Genomic DNA, 15,555 nt, shown 5'->3' on the forward strand with positions numbered 1-15,555 from the left:
AGGAGAGTGGCCGAAAGGTACGGCAGCAGCGCACCGAAGACTCAAAAACCGCCCTCAGGTGGCGAGCAGAGGGAAGTGCCTCTGAAGCCGCTGCAGTAACCCCCGCTTTTGGGGACGGCACCTGACGTCCCATAAGATGATCACAATTTTTTATTTTTTTTTACTTTATTTTTAGCGAGACTCGAGAATTAAACACAAAAAACAGTGGGAGCTTGGGAGCGCTCAAGAGTTTAACAGCACAAAACACAGCAAAAGCCCAAATATTTGCCTAAGATAATTTGAGAGTTTATCTTGTGCAGGAGAGCTCGAAAGTTTTAACTTGTCCAGGACAACTTGAGAGTATATCTTGTCCAGGAGAGCTCGACAGTTTAATTTGTCTAGGAGAACACGAAAGGTTAACTTGTCCAGGAGAACTTGAGAGTATCTTATCCAGGAGAGCTCAAAAGTTTATCTTCTCCAGGAGAACACAAAAGTTTAACTTGTCCAGGAGAAGTTGAGAGGTTATCTTGTCCAGGAGAGCTCGAAAGTTTCTTATCCAGGGGAGCTCAAAAATTTCTTGATACCAAAGCCGAAGAGTTCGAGAGTTTATTTTGTCTCAGAGAGCTCGAAAGTTTACCCAATTTGCCCAGGAGAACTGGAAAACTCCTTCTTTCTTTTCTTTACTCTTTATCTTGTCCAGGAGGGCTCGAAAATTAAACTTGTCCAAACCAGGAGGGTAGCAAACACAGCGGGGGTCCGCTTCCTAGGAGACTCGAAAAATATACACAAAAACACAGGGTGGAGTCCTCTTCCTAGGAGACCAAACATTTGCCCAAGAGTGCTCGAGCACTTAACACAACGAAGGCCAAGGAAGCTTGAGAGTTAAACACAATGAAGGTCCAATAGACTTGAAAGTTCACTCGAAAATTTAACACTATGAAGGCCTAGGAAACTTGAAAGTTGACTTGAAAGTTGACTTGAAAGGTTAACACAACGGGAGGCCAGGAAACGTGAAAGTTGACTTGAAAATCTAACACTATGAAGGCCAACAGGAGGCCTGAGAGTTCACTTGGGGGTCTAACACAGTAGAGGCCCAGGAAGCTTGAAAGTTAACTAGAAAGTTAACACAATGAAAGTCCAGGAAACTTGAAAGTTCACTTGAAATTTTAACACTATGGAGGCCCAGGAAACTTGAAAGTTTGACTTAACATAGGAGACTTGAAAGTTCACCCAAATTTAATGTAGAAGGCTTGAAAGTTCACTCGAAAATTTAACACGGGAGACTTGAAAGTTCACTTGAAAATTTAACACAGTGGGGGTCTTCTTCCTCGGAGACCAAATATTGCCCAAGAGATCTCGAAAATTAACTTTAGAGTTTCAAACCTTGGCTGGTTGGTTTCTGTTGGGTCCATGTATGGCTCAGTCCTACTGTCACGGGGCCGTGCAATCACGGGGCCGTTTTGCTAGGGTATTCGGTAGTGGACCCAAGTGCAGGAAAACTATCCAAGGACTAGAGACCGGGCAGAACTCGAAAGATGCTTAACTAGATACTCGAAAACACAGAGACATGGTAACACTCGAAAGATGGTTCCTTGAGACTCAAGAACATAGAGACAGGTTAACACTCGAAAGGAGATTCACTTGAGACTCGAAAACATAGTGACATAGTAACACTCGAAAGGAGATTCCTTGAAACTCCAAAACACATTGACTCCAGAAAGCTGCTACCTGCAGGCAGGCGAACCCAGGACTGAGCAAAGAGGACAGGAAACAGGAAGCTTAAATACAGGCCAGAGTGGTCACGTGACATAATTAATCAAATGAGACAGGAGACAAATACATTAACAAGAAACAGGTGAGGCCAGAGGCATAGAGACAAAACAGGGACAAAACCGAACAACTTTATTAACTAGCCTGATTACTCTAATGAGATCAATTACTCGAGAAACAGGTGAGAAGAGGGGCCCAAAGGTACGGCAGCAGCGCACCGAAGGCTCAAAAACCACCCTCAGGTGGCGAGCAAAGGGGAAGTGCCGCTGAAGCTGTTACAGATCGTTGTGGAACACAACTTCCCACCATTTGCCAGCTTCACTACTTTTGAATTCTATAGCCTTAGAAATAAATCCCAGTTCATTGATAGCATTTGAATCGCTTTGCTGACACGTGATACTGATTTTCTTTGTTATTCACCTGAATCTCTAGTTCCTTTGCTCTTCTGCCACGTTGAGTTTCTTATTTTCTAAGGTATCGGTGGTTGTAGAATCATCGAATGATACAGCACAGAAGGAGGCCATTCGGCCCACCGTACCTGTGCCGGCTCTTTGGTACAGCTTTCCAATTAATCCCACTACTCTGCTATTTCCCAGGAATTTTTTTACCTCAGGATTTTCTCCCATACCCCTATTCAAAGTTAATATTGAATCATCTTCCGCCACCCTTTGAGGCAGCGCATTACAGATCACAACAACTCGCTGTGTAAAACAAAATCCTCCTCATGTTTTCTCAAGTTCTTTTGCCAATCACATTAATTCTGTGTCCTCTGGCTACCGACCCCACTGCCACTGGAAACAGTTGCTCCTTAATTACTCTCTCACATCCATTCAGGAATATGCACAACTCTATCAAGTCTCCTCTTAACCTTCTCTGCTCTAATCACAGCAATCCCAGCTTCTCCAATCTCTCCACACAACCGAAATGCCTCATCCCTGGTACCATTCTAGTAAATCTCTTCTGCACACGTTCCAAGGCATTGCCGTCTATCCTAACATGTGGTGCCCAGAATTGAACACAGTACTCCAGCTGAAGCGGGTGTTTTATGAAGTTTGAGCATAAATTCCGTGCTTTTGTTCTCAACTGCTCTATTAATAAAGCCAATGTTCCGATATGCTAAATAACAGCTTTCGCAACCTGTTGTGCCGCCTTCAAAGATTTGTGTACATGTGCCCCTGGGTCTCTCTGTTCGTGCACCCACTTTAAAATTGTAGAAAAACCAAAGTGAAATACTGCAGATGCTGGAAATCTGGAATAAAAACAGAAAATGCTGGAAATATTCTGCAGACCAGGCAGCATCAGTGGAGAGAGAAACAACTGTAAAATTGTACCAGTTCGTTCAGATTACCTCACATTCTTCCTAACCGAATGCACCACTTCACAATTCTCTGGGTTAAATTGAATCTGCCTTGTGTCTGCCCATTTCAATCAGAGTTCAGGTTATATTAAATGTGAAGGGATTGGAGTTGGAAAGAAACGCCATTGGGGAAGTATTGGATCAGGTCAGGGACTACTCTGAAGCTCTCAGTCCCTCCAGTCTGAGGAACATTTTATGAGGTACTAGACCCAGTTAAATTTGCTGGGTACTTAGTGTCCTCTTAGGTTCCACTGATATTTCAGTTAATGCAAAATAGACCAGTAGACTGTTAATGATATAACTGTATAAGCAGGAATGAGGGTCAGTTAAAAGGTGTTATATGGATGTGTTTTATACTGAAGATCTGCTATGAAATTATTGAAGGGCGGAGCAGGCTCGAAGGGAAAATGTCCTACTCCTGCTGCTGCTCCAATTTCTTATGTGCCCATGTTGACCAGTCAGTCTATGTCCTCCTGAATCTGTTACTATCCTCCTCATTGTGCACTGTAATTCCGAGTTTCGATGCCCTGTATACCCAACTCTAGTTCATTGAAATTAATCAATGAGAGCAGTGGTCCTAATAGCGACCCCTGGGGGACACCCCTGTATGCTTCCCTCCAGTCTGAAAAACAGCCCTTCACCACTACTCTCTGTTTTCTGACACTTAGACAATTTGGCATCCGTGCTGCTTGTTGTGTATGTACCTTTAAGAGAGTAACTGGTCTCAGACTGCAGTACCGGCAGTGACCACCCCTGCATAAAAGGCGCTAGAGAGCCTCTGTTGGTTCGTTTCGTTTATGCCTTTCACCAGTAAAGATCTCTTTGTTTCTCTCCTGCTAGTCCATGTCTCAGTCATTCACGGACTTAACACTGGCGACGAGTTAGAAATGAACTTACCTGCAACTCAGCAGCAGTACCGACGACGTGTTGAAGGTCGGAGCCACAAGAAAGAAAAAAAAATACGCCATTGAAACTCGAGAAACGGGCGTCGACCGTCAATCATCGATTTCAAAAGTTGCAGGAGAGACTCTCCAGATCCAGGCTGGGTTCCTCGGTCCGTGGTTTCCCAGCTAATCGGGCTGGTGGCAGGTAGTGCACTGATCCTTCCTGGGCTGCAACGGGGCTGGGCAGTGAGTCGGGAAGCAAGGAGAGAGAGAGAGGGTGGAGCATACAGGGCGCGGCCGGTGTTTCGAAGCTGGGCAGCGTTCGGAACTCAGAAGAGGGAGGGAAGTGTCCCAGAGGATCCGCCTCACGATGGGAAGATAATAAAAGAAAACGAATTAATATTTAACGCACAGGAAACCATGGAAAGCAGAGCTAACAACTGCGGGGAAGAAGGAAAAGCGCGGGAGGCGCCATTTTGTTAAATCAGAGAAGAAGGCAAAGCACGGGAGGCGCCATTTTAGATTTGCAAGATGCCGAAGACTGGCTGTATCACTGCTTTTGATAATACATTAGAGGACTGGACCACGTATGTGGAAAGAGTCGAGGTATATTTCGAGGCAAATGAAATAGCGGAGGTGAAAAAGGCATCAATATTGCTAAACGTAATGTGCGCTAGAACATACAGCCTATTGCGGGATCTGCTTACTCCAGCCAAACCAAAGGCGAAGAGTTTTAACGAAATTGTTGCTGTTCTACAGGAGCACTTAAACCCTGCACCGCTGTTGATAGCAGAAAGATTTAAATTCCACAGGAGAACTCAGCACAAAGATGAGAGCAATGCTGAGTATCTTACGGAACTATGCAAGCTATCAAAGCACTGCCAGTTCGGAGCAGGACTTGCAGATACCCTACGGGACAAATTTGTTTGTGGACTCCTGAGTGAAGGAACACAGAAGAAGTTACTCGCAGAAAAAGAGCTGACGCTAGATAAGGCTTTCAGCGTGGCAGTATCGTATGAAGCAGCAGCCAGGGGAGCTGCAGAAATTGAACAAAAACCACAGGCATACAACTCCCAGGAAATGACACGGGGATTTGCAAAATGTTATCGCTGCGGCAGAACTAACCATGACCAGAAGGACTGCTGGTCCAAAGACAAAATATACAGACAATGCGGGAAGATTGGACACATTGCACGAGTTTGTAGGTCTGGGAAGAAGACCAGCAACAACAAAAAGGCTACTAAGGAACCGTACAAGAAAGTACAAAAGATGACGGACAGTAGTTCCGAAGACCAGATGAGCGATAGTGAATCCGAGAACAGGAGATTAAGCTGTCTCAAACTTCACAATGTAATCACAAAAGAGGATCACCGAACCATTTGGGTCACCCTCACGATAGCAGGGTCCCAAGTTAAAATGGAATTGGATACAGGATCAGCACAAACCGTCATGATTCGACGAGACTATGAGCGGCTATTCTCACACATACCCTTGAGAGAGACAGCCATCGTCTTGTTGACGTATACGGGGCAAAAAGTATATCCCAGAGGAAAAATTAGGGTGCCTGTCGAATACAATGGCAAGAAAATACGGAAATTGTATCTCTACATACTGCCAAATGGTGGACCACCGTTATTGGGACGGGAATGGATCAGGAAGATAAACTTAGATTGGCATTCCATTCATGCAATGATGGTGCATGGTAAAAAAGATGAATACGTCACTCCTGGATGATTGTCAACAATCTTAGCTAACGCCAAAGAGGTATTTCAACAAGAACTGGGCACGATTAAAGGCGTAACCACCTCGTTAAAAACAGTTCCCAAGTTTTTCAAATCGAGACCGGTACCATATGCAATTCGTCCAGCCGTCGAGGCAGAGCTGGTGAATCTGGAGAAGGCAGGCGTGTTGTCTAAGGTCGACTGGAGCAAGTGGGCGACACCCATCGTTCCTGTCATGAAGAAAACGTTAAGCAATAAGTCCAGAGAGCCAAGGAAGATTCGCATCTGTGGGGATTTCAAGGTGACGGTGAACCCTGTCCTTCACACAGTACAATATCCTCTTCCAAGGATAGAAGACATCTTCACCTCACTGTCTGGAGGGAAGCGTTTTGCGTCACGCTCATTAACTTCTGCCGAGCGTAACTACGCCCAGATTGACAGAGAGGCCCTCAGCCTAGTGTGGGGGGTGAAGAAGTTCAATCACTATCTGCACGGTCAAAAATTTACTCTATTAACCGATCATCAACCTGTTGTCTCCATTTTCAACCCTCAGAAGGGCGTACCGATAATGACAGCACAATGGCTGCAGAGATGGTCCCTTTTCCTAGGCGCACACCAATATGACATCGAGTACAGGGGAACTAAACAGCATGGAACTAAACAGCCCACTTTGAATGTGCATCCACCGCAATTAAAAACATCGAGTCCATGAAGTTTCGTTTATGCCTTTCACCAGTAAAGATCTCTTTGTTTCTCTCCTGCTAGTCTGTGTCTCAATCATTCACGGACTTAGCACTGCTAATGTTCCATTAATCCCATGGGCTACAATTTTAAGAAGAGTTCTATTGTGTGTTCCACATTTCCTACCAAAGTGCATCACCTCGCAATCATCGATGGTAGATGTCACTTACCACTTAACCGCATAGTCTTTATGTTTTGTAATGTCTATTGTGAGAGGTCAAGTTAAGAAATGTCTCCTCAATATTTGAAACAAAGCCTCAGTGTTATTGAATATAAACAATAAGAATTAATAAAGGAATCATCTATAACTGAGAGAGGTTTTTGGAATTTCTCCCCACAACTAATAATATCCTCTGCTCCTCCCCACCACACCGAATTTCCTCAACTCCCCCCCACCCCATCTAATATCCTCAATCATCTCCACCCCTCCTTATATCCTCAGCTCCTCCCCACCACACCTAATATCCTCAGCTCCACCCAAGCCCACCTAATATATTCAGCTCCACCCCATCTTACCTAATATCCTCAGCTCCTCCCCACCCCTGCTAATACCCTTAGCTCCTCCCCACCCCGACTAATATCCTCAGCTCCTCCCCACCCCACTTAATACGATCAGCTCCTCCCAACCCCACCTAATATCTTCAACTCCTCCCCACCCTTCCTAATATCCTCAGCTCCTCCCCCCCACCAAATTTCATCAACTCCTCCCCACCCCACCTAATATCCTCAGCTCCTCCCCACCCCACCTAATACACTCAGCTCCTCCCCACCCCAACTAAAATCCTCAACTCCTACCCACCACTCTTAATATCCTCAGCTCCTCCCCACCTCAACTAATATCCTCAGCTCCCCCCAAGCCCACCTAAAATCCTCAGCTCTACCCCACCTCAACTAATATCCTCAGCTCCTCCCCTCCCCAGCTAATACCCTCAGCTCCACCCCACCCCTCCTAATATCCTCAGCTCCTCCACACCCCATCTAATGTCCTCAGCTCCTCCACACCCCACCAATATCCTCAGCTGCTCCCCACACCACCTCACTGAACGGTAGCGTAGTGGTAATGTCACTTGGCTAGTAATCCAGCAGACCTAGACTGATGATCCAAAAATCATACATTCAAATCCCAGCACGGGAATTGATAATTCAATAAAAATAGATTCTAGAATTATAATGCTAATATCGGTAATGATAACCAAAGAATTATTGGATTGCCATAATAAACCCATCTGAATCACTAATGTTCTTCAGGGAATGAAATCTGCCGTCCTTTTCTGGTCTGTGCTATATATGACTCCAGACTCTTAATTTTCTTCTGAAATGGCTTAGACAGGCACTGAGTTGCACCAAACCGCTACGGAAAGCGATGAAAAGAATGAAAACGGATGGATTACTTGGCATCGACCTCGGCAAGCTACGGGCCCGGAGACAGCACACCCAGCCCAGTCGAGCCAGCAATAGTCCTCCTCACCAACATCTGGGGACCTGTGCCAAAATTGGGAGAGCTTTCCCGCAGACTAGCCAAGAAACAGCCTGGCAGAATCATACCTTTCAGCTAATGTCCCAAAATCCTCCATTACCATCCCAGGGCAGGGCAAACCCACTGGGGGTGGCGGCACAGCGGCATAGATTCGGAATGGAGTGGCCCTGGGAGTCCTCAACATTGATTCTGGACTCCATGAAGTCTCATGTCTTCAGATCAAGCATGGCCAAGGGAATCTTCTGCTGATTAATTCATGCCACCCTCCATCAGCTGATGAATCAGTACTCCTCCTTGCTTAACACCATTTGGAAGAAGCACTGAGAGTAGCAAGGACACAGAATGTACTCTGGGTGAAGGGACTTCAATGTCCATCGCCAAGAGTGGCTCTGTAGCACCGCTACTGACCGAGCTGGCCGAGTCCTGAAGGATATAGCAGCCAGACTGGGCCTGCGACAGTTCAGAGTGAACCAACACGAGGGAAAAACATACTTGTGAGTCTGAACGGGTGGAACCGAGTCAGAGACAACAACAACAATTTGTATTTATATGCGATTAACATAGCAAAACTTCCCAAGGTGCTGCAAAGAAGTATTTTAAGACAAAAAAAAGAACGGGGATAAAGACAGCTCGGAGCAGTGACCTGGGTGACTTTGCAAGTGGCCTATCTGCGAGGGGAACAGTCGGCAAGTCCAACAACGAAGGAGTGGCTTCATATGCAAAGCTGTCGCTAGCCCAAGGGAGCAGAGAGGTGAGTACTGAATGATTATTTGTGGTAATTTTTTTCTTCTGTTTTCAGTAAATTTCTGCTAAATATTTCATAGCCTATATAATAGAGGGAAGTGCTGATTGTTGAGTAACTGTTGAGTGTTTCTTGTTAAGCTAATTTCTGCTAAATTACCTTCAAAATCTGATAAACAGAGGGATGCCGGGGCAGCTCAGTCCCGTGTTTGATACATCTTGTGCCATGTGGGATATCCTGGACACTTCATAAGAACTTAAGAAATACGAGCAGGATTAGGCCATTCGGCCCTATGTGCCTGCTCCACCATTCAGTGAGATCATAGCTGATCTTCTGCTGCAACATCATTCACCGGCCCTATTGCCATGTCCCTTGATGCCATTACTAGTCAGAAATCTATCGACATCTGTTTTGAATATACCCAATGACAGAGCCTCTACAGCTCTCTGGGGAAGAGATTTCCAAAGACTCACCACCCTATGTGTGAAGAAATTTCTTTTCATCTCAGTCCTGAATGGCCTACCCTTTAACTTGAGGCTGTGGCCCCTGGTTCTTGACTCTCAGAAAAGGAAAAAAATTATCTCAGCATCCATCCTATCAAGTCATGTAATAATTTTGTATGCTTAAATGAGATGCACTCTCGTTCTTCTGAATTCAAGAGAATACAGGCGAAGGTTACTCAATCTCTTATCATACGAGAGCCCCGCCATCCCAGGAATCAATCTGGTGAACTTTCGTTGAACTCCTTCTGTGGCAAGTATATCCTTCCTTAGGTAAGGAGACCAAAACTGTACACAGTACTCCAGGTGTGGTCTCACCAAGGCCCTATATAATTGGAGTAAGACTTCTTTACTCCTGTAATGAAATCCTCTTGTAATGAAGGCCAGCCTACCATTTGCCTTCCTAATGGCTTGCTGCACCTGCACATTCATTTTCAGTGACTCATGTACAAGAGCACCCAGGTCCCTTTGAGCACCTGCATTACTTAATCTTTCACCTTTTTGGAAATACTCTGCTTACTGCTTTTTCTACCAAAGTGGATTACTTCACATTTATCCTCATTATATTCCATCTGCCTTGTTCTCGCCCACTCACTGTGCCTGTCGAGATCCCCTTGAAGCCTCTTCACATCCTCTTTGCAACTGACACTGCCACCTAGCTTTGTATCATCAGCAAATTTGGAAATGTTACTTTTAGTCCCCTTATCCAAATCATTGATATAGATTGTGAATTACTGGGGTGAAGCACTGCTGCTTGCGGTACCCCACTAGTCACAGCCTGCCATCCTGAAAAAGACCCGTTTATCCCTAATCTTTGTTTTCTGTGTTAACCAATTCTCAAACCATGCTAGTAAATTAACTCCAATTCCATGTGCCCTAATTGTGTTCATCAACCTCTAGTGTGGGTTATTATCGAAGGCCTACTAAAAATCCAGATACACCACATCTACCAGTTCCCTTTTGTCTACTTTCAGCCGCCTGGGTGACCATGTGCGGGAAGTGTCGCCAACTGCAGCAGCTCCAGGTTTCGGAGCTAGAGTGGCAGCTAGAGTCAGTACAGTGCATCCCCGAGACTGAGCAATACTTGCAAAGCACGTTTCTAGAAGTGGTAACCCTACAGCCTCAGAAGGTGCAGCCAGAGAGGGAAAGCGTGACCGCCAGACAGAGAAGGAGGATCAATCAGAATGGCAGGAATCCCCAGAGTGCATCTCGCTCGCTAATCGGTTCAAGGATCAGGAAACTGGTGGTGGTGATGGCTGCTCTTGGGAGTGCAGCCAGAGCCAAGGCCACTGCACCACGGGAGGCACAGGTGCACAGGTTTGAAAAAGAGTGGAATAATGATAGGGGATTCATTGGTTAGGTGTACAGATAGGCATTTCTGTGGAAGCAGACGTAACTCCAGCATGGTATGTTGCCTCCCTGGTGCCAGGGCCAAGTATAGGAACATAAAAACACGAAATAAGTAGGAGTAGGAGTAGGCCATTTGGTCATTCGAACCTGTTCCGCCATAAATGGCTGATTGTCTATCTCAATACCATAATCCCGCTCTCTCCCCATACCCCTTGATGACTTTTGTGTCTAAAAATCTATCGATCTCCTACTGAAATATATTCGCACTTGACCTCCACAGCCGTCTGTGGTAGAGAATTCCACAGGTTCACCACCCTCTGAGTGAAGTGGTTTCTCTTCTGCTCCGTCCTAAAAGTCCTACTCGTATCCTGAGACTGTGACCCCTCGTTCTAGACCCACCATTCAGGGAAACCATCCTCCCTACATCCAGTCTGTCTACCCCTGTCAGTACTTTAGACGTTTCAATGAGATCCACTTTCATTCTAAACTCCAGTGAATACAGGCCGAATAGACCCAATCTCTCCTCTTACGGCCGACCTGCCATCCCAGGAATCAGTCTGGTGAACCTTCGCTGCACTCCCTCTATGGCAAGTATATCCTTTCTTAGCTAAGGAGAAAAAACTGCACACAGCACTCCAGATGTGGTCTCACCAAGGCCCTGTTTAACTGTAGTAAGACATCATTGTTCCTGTATACAAATCCTCTTGCAAAGAAGGCCAACAAACCATTTGCCTTTCTAACTGCTTGCTGCACATGCAGGTATGTTTTAGGGACTGGTGTACAAGGAGCCCCTGGTATTTCTGTACATCAACATTTGCCAATCCATTGAAATATTAATCTACCTTACAGTTTTTCCTACCGAAGTGGATAACTTCACATTTATCCACGTTATACTGCATCTGCCATGTATTTGCCCATTCAATCAAATTGTCTAAATCGCCTTGAAGCCTCTTTACATCCTCCTCACAACTGACAATCCCACCTAGTTTCGTGTCGTCAGCAAACTTGGAAATATTACATTTGTTTCCCTCATCCTAATCATTGGTGTACATTGTGAACAGCTGGGGCCCAAGCACTGATCCCTGCAGTACCACACTAGTGATCGCCTGGCATACTAAAAAAGAGCGAATTATTCCTACTCCCTGTTTCCTGTCTGTTAACCATTTTTAAATTCCTGCCAGTATATTACCCCGAATCCCATGCGCTTTAATTGTCCACACTAACCTCTTATGTGGGACTTTATCAGAGCCCTTCTGAAAATCCAAACACACCACATCCACTGCTTCTCCCTTATCAATTCTATCAGTTGCATCCTCAAAAATCTCCAGTATGTCTGCCAAACACGATTTGCCTTTCATAAATCCATGTTGACTTTGTCTAATCCCGTTGATACTTTATAAGTGGCCTGTTATCACATTCTTTATAATAGACTCCAGCATTTTCCAAACCACTGATGTTAGGCTAACCGGTCAGTAGTTCCCTGTTTTCTCTCTTCCTTCGTTTTGAAATTATGGGGGTAGATTTGCCACCCTCCAATTTCTGCAGGAACTTTTCCATAATATATAGAATTTTGGAAGATGACAACCAATGCATCCAGTATTTCCATGGCTACATCTATAATACTCTGCGATGCAGATTATCAGGCCCTGTGGATTTATTGGCTATCAGTCCCATTAATTTCTCAAGCATTATTTTTTTACTGATAATAATTTCCTTTAATTCCTCCTTCTCACTGGACCCTTGGTTCCCTAGCATATCTGAGAGGTTATTTGTGTCCTCTTCCGTGAAGACAGAACCAAAGTATTTGTTTAATTGCACTGCCATTTCCTTATTCTCCATTATTAATTCTCCTGTTTCTGCATGTAAGGGACCTACATTAGTTCTCACTAATCCTTTTATTTTTATATACTTGTAGAAGCTTTTACAATCCACTTTTAAGTTCCTTGCAAGCTTACACTCATGCTGTATTTCTCCCCTCTTAATCAATCTCTTGGTCCTTTATTGCGGAATGCTAAACTGCTCCCAATCATCAGGCTTGCTACTTTTTCTGGGAACGTTAAATGACTCCACTTTGGATCTTATACTATCCTTAATTTCTGTTGTTACCCATGGTTAGCCGCTTTTCCGCTTGTCTTTTTGTGCCAGAAAGGAATGTATAACTTAAAATTCATGCATTCGTTCCTTACATTTAATTATTGCCTATCCACCGTCAAGCCTCTTAATGAAGCTTCCCCATCTATCATAGCCAACTCACTGCTCATAACTTCGTAATTTCCTTTTTTAGATTGAGGACCTTGTCTCGATTGGACTACTTCACTATCCATCATAATGAATAATTCTATCATGTTATGCTCACTCTTCCCTAAAAGGCCCCGCACAACAATTTAATTAAATAACCCCATCTCATTGCACTATACTCAATTTAGGATAGCCTGTTCCCTAGTTGGCTCCTCCAATTACTTGTCTAAATATCCATCTCATACAAACTCCAGGAATTCTTCCTCCACAGTATTATTGCTAATTTGGTTTGGCCAGTCTATATGTAAATTAAAGTCCACCCTTCCCTCATCTTCACATGGCCCATCTCTCAATCTTCCCTTCCCTTCCTTGACTTCTCTGTCTCCATCTCTGTGGATAGGCTATTGACAAACATTCACTACCACACCACTGCCTCGCACAGCTACCTGCACTACTCTTCCTCGCTCCCCGCTTCCTGCAACAACTCTATTCCATTATTCAAGTTTCTCCATCTATGCTGCATCTGCACTGACGATGCCACCTTCCATTCCAGTGCTTCCAACATGTCTTCTTTTGTCCTCAACCGAGGATTCCCCTCTAATGTGGTTGACACAGCCCTTGACTAATACCGTTCTATTTCCGGCACTTCTGCTCTCACCCCTTCCCCTCCCTCACTGAACCATGATAGGGTTCCCCTTGTCCTCAACTTTCACCCCATCAGCCTGCACATTAAATTGATCATCCTCTGCCATTTCCGCCAGCTCCAGCTTGATCCCACCACCAAACACTTCTTCCCCTCACCTCCCCTTTCAGCATTCCTAAGGGATCGCTCCCCCTGCAACACCCTGGTCCACTCCTCTATCACACCAAACACCCCTTCCACTTTGGCCGACACATTAACGTGCAAGCGCAGGAGTTGCAACACATGCACTTATAACTCCCCCTTCCCACTGTCCAAGGCCCCAAACACCCCTTACAGGTGAAACCGCGATTTACTTTTACTTCTTGCAAATTTGTATACTGCACTCGCTGCTCATTAGGTGGTCTCCTCTACATTGGGGAGACGAAACGCAGATTGGTTGACCGCTTTGAAGAACACCTCCATTCAGTCCCTAAGTGCGACCCCGATCTTCTGGTTGCCTGTCACTTTAATTGTCCGCTCCACTCCCACTCAGACCTCACCGTCCTCGGCTTATTACACTGTTCCAATGAAACTCAACGTAAGCTCGTGGAACAGCACCTCATCTTTCGATTTAGCACTTTACAGCCATCTGGACTCAACCTAGAGCTCAACTGGTTCAGACCGTAACCTCTACGCCTATCATTTTTTCCCCATTTTTTCTCTCTCCCACGTGGCAGCTGTCTTTCCTTCAGCTAGTGCCATTTACATTTCATCTAGAGCCTTCTTTTGATTCTTACCTTGTCCCATTGCCATCTCCTTTTGCCTTGTACCATCTCTTCATCTCACTCAATGTCTCATAATCTCTCCTTCCTTCCATCCTATCAAAGACCTTCCCCTTTGTTCTTTCCTCCCCACCTTCTTTTCCTGCCGCTGCACTTGCTTAAAAACATGTTCCCTCTTCAGCTTTTCCCAGTTCTGTCGAAGTGTCATCGACCTGAAACGTTAACTCTCTTTCTCTCTCCACAGATGTTGCCTGACCTGCTGAGTATTTCCAGCATTATCTGTTCTTATTTCAGATTTCCAGCAACTGCAGTATTTTGCTGTTGTATATAAAATGGCCCAGAAAATCTGGTTGGGCGCTTCCCGCAGGTGCAAGTCCCCCACCTACACTTACCTATCGCGCCGACATTTTAGGCCTGGGCCTGCGTGGAGTTCCGTTTTTCTCAGGATCACTCCTGGGCAGCGTCCGACGTCACGCCACCCAGCAGTGCAGCCAGCGCGAAGCCTCCAGCACGGAGTGTAACTGAGACGCCCTGTGCGGTCGCATTAGCATAGGACACGCCCCCGATCTTTCTCACAAGCTGCAAAGCATTTTTACATGCAGAGCTGCATTTTAAATAGCTTCTTTGTATTTTTCTGAATCTTTTGGTAACTTTTATAAACTTTTAAATACTTTTACATTATTTTGAAGAATCTGAAGTAGTTTTAAACAGAACTAAAGCAATTTAAAGAGGTTTAAAAGCACTGAAAGCATTTTGCTCCTCAATTTATTTAATTAGCAACGTGAAATGGTTGGATTGAGCACAATTCACGACATTAAAAGAACTCACAAATTAACTGACGATGACCTCTGCAATCTCCTCAATGAGGTGAAGGCGCAGTGCCTGCGCATCATTGGGAATGAGAAGTCCAAGGCGCCGCGAAAAGGACAGATGATAGCTTGGTCTTTCAAGTGGCAGCATAGGGCTCCAGTCACGGGGAGGGAAAAGATGCAGGAAATGTGTGGGTGTCACCTTTTGCATGGAGTGGTCCTTTGGCATAGTGGTAAGCATCCCCGCCGCTGGGCCAGAAGGAGTAGGGTTTTGAACCCCACTCCAGACAGACCCGGCAAGTGGAGTCGGAGCTCCGACTGTAAATTCTGGGTGGACATCCAGCGGGATACTTGCGTCCGTGGGTGTGGGTGGAACCCCCCCTCGTATGGGTTGTGGGAGCCCGTAAAACCCTCCCACCATAGGACTAACCACCCTAATGTCTGGTATGAAGATGGATACGGTCACAGAAAGAGCGTTAACGTGGCCAGAAATCCTTCCACCACTTTATGCAGTTCCCCAAAGGGAACAGTGTGAAGACACGTACGACCACGACCTCTTGCGCAATGCACCTCCTTGGAACCT

This window comes from Somniosus microcephalus, unplaced genomic scaffold (assembly GCF_052327205.1).
Source record: "Somniosus microcephalus isolate GS21.2 unplaced genomic scaffold, FLI_Smic_1.0 unresolved_chr8, whole genome shotgun sequence".
NCBI lineage: Eukaryota > Metazoa > Chordata > Chondrichthyes > Squaliformes > Somniosidae > Somniosus > Somniosus microcephalus.